This window comes from Schistocerca americana, unplaced genomic scaffold, assembly GCF_021461395.2.
Source record: "Schistocerca americana isolate TAMUIC-IGC-003095 unplaced genomic scaffold, iqSchAmer2.1 HiC_scaffold_124, whole genome shotgun sequence".
NCBI lineage: Eukaryota > Metazoa > Arthropoda > Insecta > Orthoptera > Acrididae > Schistocerca > Schistocerca americana.
Genome location: NW_025725308.1, coordinates 252,501 through 257,500, shown reverse-complemented (window position 1 = coordinate 257,500; position 5,000 = coordinate 252,501). Strand labels below are relative to the sequence as shown.

The window sequence follows — 5,000 nt, the reverse complement described above, 5'->3', positions numbered from 1 at the left end:
CAGAGCCATCGACTGAGGAGTGGAGGCGCTCGGCCCAACACCGGCCCAGTTGGTAACTGGACTTAATCACGTCCCCACGCCATTGCAAGGCGTTGTCCAGTTGGCAGATTTCACGTCGCAGCAAGTCCTGGGAAGAATCGTCCACAGCCACACCTAAACCCTGTATCTTCGCCAGCCTCCTCCTTCGAAGAAGTGGACCAAGCCAGCGGGCTGATGGAACCCCCAAGCCCCCATGAGTTATTGGGGCATGGAAGTATCCAACAGGTGTATCCGCTGGGAGACGCAGCCAAGTTCGAACCGCTGCCCGCACACAGACATCCAGGGATGTGAGGGCCCCCAGACGAGTTCTCCCCAAGGCCAGACCATGGTAAATACCCGGGAGGATTACGGACCGAAGGGAATACAGTCTCTGCTGAGGCTTTAGTGGAGCACGCTTAATGATGTCAAGCTGCTTCTCGACCTCCCGCCGAGGATGGAACAAACTTCGTCCGCCGGTGGTGAATTGCAGTCCCAAATACTTAAATGTATCTTCCATCGCCAGTGCTGGAATGTTTTGGACACCAGCACGAAAGATGACTGTCTCGTCGACCTTGGTCTTCTTCTCCCGGCCTGATGACACCAGGGCGAGAGAGAAGCACTTTCGTGGGTTGACCTCAAGGCCGAGGTCACCCAAGGCCGACGTGGCGATGGTAAGAAGTTCCTGCAATCCATCACGAGTCTCGGCGAACAGCAGGAGGTCGTCGGCGAATGCAGCAGCATTTACTCGCCGTCCGAGAATGCGTGCCCCAACATGCTCAGGGAGACGGGATAAGAGGATGTCTACAGCCATGTTAAAAAGGATGGGGGACAGAGGGTCACCCTGCCGAACACCCCTCGAAGGCCGCACCAGATCGGACGACTTCCCACCAGCGCAGATAACCGTCGATCCCGCCCCATAGCACCCCTGGATGTAGTCAACGAACTCGACCGGCAGGCCATGGGCCCTCAGCACAGGGCCAAGGGCCCCATGGGCAAGCGAGTCGAAGGCCTTTGACACATCCAGGGACGCCAAGTACAGCGAACCGGCGGCCCTCCGCGCCTGAGTCATCGCCAGATCCAGGATAAAGGTGTTATGAAGCATCCCATCCTGAGGGATGAAAGCCCGCTGACGACCATCCAAAGTGCAGAAGCGCATAAGGCGGCCAACCAGAACCTTGTGGAAGGCTCTGGTTAGCACCGAGCACACTGTAATCGGACGGAAGTCAGCAGGGGATGCTGCGGCGGTCCTCTTGGGGAGCAGGGTGGTCCTGGCCTGAAGGAGACGGGATGGAAGGGAACGGGAAAGGAGAAGGATATTCAGGATTTTAAGAAAAACCTCCCGGGGAAGGCGACGTAATTGGGCCGGTGTAAGACCATCTGGGCCTGCAGCGGAGCTTCGAGGTGGTAGGGCAGTAGCCGCTTCTTCCGCAGTGATGGGAGCCCATAGTTTGTGGAAGGGTACCATCTTTGAGAACGGCAACAGCCTGTCGGACAGGCCCTCACCCCGGGGAGGCCGAGACCTGACACGAGGTGGGGCAAAGAGGTCTGTCCAATACTCAATCAGCCCCGGGATGGACGGGGGCTGATGCAGAAGAGTGCCCTCAAGGAGCCCGTTGATACAACGTGCCGGATTTTTCTTGAAGGCACGCTGGACCACTGCATATTCCCACCTTCGTCGAGCACGCTTCCGCTCTGGAGGCTGTTGAATCCGTACGTTTGCAGCTTGATGGACAGCTGGTTCCATGCTCCCTAACTCATCCAGAGCAGGTAGCAACATTGCTCGGATAGTGTCCCGGCTAGTGGTAGGACCAAGAGCCAGAAGAGCGTCCAGAGAGCGAAATCGGCGGCCCGATGGAGGGAGTCCAGAAACAAAGGACCAGATGGCAAGGTCAACGCTATCCCCCTGAGGTGGAACGTGTGGTACAGGGGATCCGTCACCAGGCTCAGCCGCAGCGTCATGAGAACCATGAGCACTACTGGGGAGCTCGGCGACAAACCTTGCCACCATGTCCCGATAGGACTTCGTCCTACGCTGGCACTTGATGGACTCCAGCGTTCGAGCAGGAAAGGCCTTGGCGAGTTCCTGGTTAAAGAACTTGCAACCGTGGATGGTCAGGGTTGCTTCGGCATGGGCCAAACGCAAGAGTTCTTCTTCAGACCACCTGGCCTTCTTCCTCCCCGTCTGTATCTCCGCGTTGACTGCAGATGGATGAGCATGGCGCCGATGAACACCGAGCCCGGTCTTGGTGGAAAAAGACCGCGAGCAATCGGGGCAGACTATGGGGAGCGGCGCTCGACCCGCATCGGTTGGCTGGCTGGGTGGCTCATCAGCTGGCACAGGCGCTCCAGTGGGAGGCCTGGTACCACGTTTACTTCTTGTTGTTGGGCCAGCTGGAGCAAAGGCACGAGGGGAGGCAACCCCCGTACCCTAAACACACCCTGCTCTGTTGGTCGAGGAACTTTGGGAGACTTATGCCAAGGCATAACCTTCCTTAGAACCTCTCACGACCCCCGCCACGTGAAGGCCAGAGCTAGGATTTCCCACCGAGAGGCTAAGCGAACCATCGCCCACTCAACACCACTAGGATGCTAAGGAGTGGACCGAGAGGATCCGTATATGACGCATCATGTGAGCATTTGGAGAGTCATAGTTACTCCCGCCGTTTACCCGCGCTTGCTTGAATTTCTTCACGTTGACATTCAGAGCACTGGGCAGAAATCACATTGCGTCAACACCCGCTAGGGCCATCGCAATGCTTTGTTTTAATTAGACAGTCGGATTCCCCCAGTCCGTGCCAGTTCTGAGTTGATCGTTGAATGGCGGCCGAAGAGAATCCGCGCACCCGCGCGCCCCCGGAGGAGCACGCTAAGGCGGACGCGGCCTCGCAGCAAGGAAGATCCGTGGGAGGCCAAGGCACGGGACCGAGCTCGGATCCTGCACGCAGGTTGAAGCACCGGGGCGCGAACGCCGCGCAGGCGCGCGCATCCTGCACCGCCGGCCAGCACGAGGCCAACCAACGGCGAGAGCAGACCACGCCCGCGCTAAACGCCCGCACTTACCGGCACCCCTACGGCACTCACCTCGCCCAGGCCCGGCACGTTAGCGCTGACCCACTTCCCGACCAAGCCCGACACGCCCCGATCCTCAGAGCCAATCCTTATCCCGAAGTTACGGATCCAATTTGCCGACTTCCCTTACCTACATTATTCTATCGACTAGAGGCTCTTCACCTTGGAGACCTGCTGCGGATATGGGTACGAACCGGCGCGACACCTCCACGTGGCCCTCTCCCGGATTTTCAAGGTCCGAGGGGAAGATCGGGACACCGCCGCAACTGCGGTGCTCTTCGCGTTCCAAACCCTATCTCCCTGCTAGAGGATTCCAGGGAACTCGAACGCTCATGCAGAAAAGAAAACTCTTCCCCGATCTCCCGACGGCGTCTCCGGGTCCTTTTGGGTTACCCCGACGAGCATCTCTAAAAGAGGGGCCCGACTTGTATCGGTTCCGCTGCCGGGTTCCGGAATAGGAACCGGATTCCCTTTCGCCCAACGGGGGCCAGCACAAAGTGCATCATGCTATGACGGCCCCCATCAACATCGGATTTCTCCTAGGGCTTAGGATCGACTGACTCGTGTGCAACGGCTGTTCACACGAAACCCTTCTCCGCGTCAGCCCTCCAGGGCCTCGCTGGAGTATTTGCTACTACCACCAAGATCTGCACCGACGGCGGCTCCAGGCAGGCTCACGCCCAGACCCTTCTGCGCCCACCGCCGCGACCCTCCTACTCGTCAGGGCTTCGCGGCCGGCCGCAAGGACCGGCCATGACTGCCAGACTGACGGCCGAGTATAGGCACGACGCTTCAGCGCCATCCATTTTCAGGGCTAGTTGCTTCGGCAGGTGAGTTGTTACACACTCCTTAGCGGATTCCGACTTCCATGGCCACCGTCCTGCTGTCTTAAGCAACCAACGCCTTTCATGGTTTCCCATGAGCGTCGATTCGGGCGCCTTAACTCGGCGTTTGGTTCATCCCACAGCGCCAGTTCTGCTTACCAAAAGTGGCCCACTTGGCACTCCGATCCGAGTCGTTTGCTCGCGGCTTCAGCATATCAAGCAAGCCGGAGATCTCACCCATTTAAAGTTTGAGAATAGGTTGAGGTCGTTTCGGCCCCAAGGCCTCTAATCATTCGCTTTACCGGATGAGACTCGTACGAGCACCAGCTATCCTGAGGGAAACTTCGGAGGGAACCAGCTACTAGATGGTTCGATTAGTCTTTCGCCCCTATACCCAGCTCCGACGATCGATTTGCACGTCAGAATCGCTACGGACCTCCATCAGGGTTTCCCCTGACTTCGTCCTGGCCAGGCATAGTTCACCATCTTTCGGGTCCCAACGTGTACGCTCTAGGTGCGCCTCACCTCGCAATGAGGACGAGACGCCCCGGGAGTGCGGAGGCCGCCGCCCCGTGAAGGGCGGGGAAGCCCCATCCTCCCTCGGCCCGCGCAAGGCGAGACCTTCACTTTCATTACGCCTTTAGGTTTCGTACAGCCCAATGACTCGCGCACATGTTAGACTCCTTGGTCCGTGTTTCAAGACGGGTCGTGAAATTGTCCAAAGCTGAAGCGCCGCTGACGGGAGCGATTATTCCGCCCGAGAGCATCCCGAGCCAACAGCGGCGCAGGTCCGGGGCCGGGCCAGGTAGGTCCGTCATCCGGGAAGAACCGCGCGCGCTTGCCGGGAGCCCGAGCGCCCAAAGGGGCGAATCGACTCCTCCAGATATACCGCCGGGCAGCCAGCCAGGACACCGGGGCTCTGCCCAACAGACGCGAACCGAGGCCCGCGGAAGGACAGGCTGCGCACCCGGGCCGTAGGCCGGCACCCAGCGGGTCGCGACGTCCTACTAGGGGAGAAGTGCGGCCCACCGCACACCGGAACGGCCCCACCCCGCGGCGAGTGGAAAGGCAACCGGACACGACCCCGCC

At 59.4% G+C, this 5,000-nt stretch overlaps 1 pseudogene; it reads right to left on the bottom strand.

Moving 5' to 3' along the window:
- The window catches only part of LOC124563793, a 7,768-nt pseudogene that overhangs the window by 2,231 nt on the left and 537 nt on the right, over positions 1-5,000 (bottom strand).